Raw genomic sequence first — 630 nt, forward strand, 5'->3', positions numbered from 1 at the left:
TGAACTGTGAGTCACCCAGATCCAATAGGTTGATAGTTTATGTACCAAGAAGTTTATGAACCAAGTTACATTTGGAAACAGCCTTTTGTTTTTCCCAGTGCTTCACCATTATAATGCTTTTGATAATTTGTCAATCAAGAATACTATGAACTTGTGTGTTATTCTTTGGAAAATCCTGTTAAAGTTAATTTAGGAGATTAGTTAGATAATGTCCTTTTCCTTCTAGCTCAGATTTGGTAAACACAGTCCTCTCTAACCTCTCACAGGTGTGTGTAAGTTGTTATTGCAAAACTCCCTGTTTATAGAAGGGTACACTTTATTGTTGTTATTGTTGTTATCTGGTGTCCTTCTTGATCTGTAGCTTAGTTATTCTATATAGTAGTTTCCCCAAGTCTTTAATATTTTCTAATACTAGTAGCTGTTTAACTTGATTGTTCAAAAGAAGTACAGTATAAATGAGGAATAAGAATATAAACAAGGGGACGTCCGAACAAGGTATAGACACTAGGAGTAAGAAAATAACTATGATCACAAAGCTGAGATTTAGAAGCATAATCAGAGATTTTTTAGGATTGGTTAAAATTTTTGGTTAAGTGGTAGATTCACAAGTTGATTGTAAGGAATGGTGAC

The 630-nt window shown here is 33.3% G+C and overlaps 1 pseudogene; it reads left to right on the top strand.

Annotated features, from left to right (window-relative positions):
• The window catches only part of LOC119586597, a 17,773-nt pseudogene that overhangs the window by 4,362 nt on the left and 12,781 nt on the right, over positions 1-630 (top strand).

This window comes from Penaeus monodon, chromosome 21 (assembly GCF_015228065.2).
Source record: "Penaeus monodon isolate SGIC_2016 chromosome 21, NSTDA_Pmon_1, whole genome shotgun sequence".
Taxonomy (NCBI): Eukaryota; Metazoa; Arthropoda; class Malacostraca; order Decapoda; family Penaeidae; genus Penaeus; species Penaeus monodon.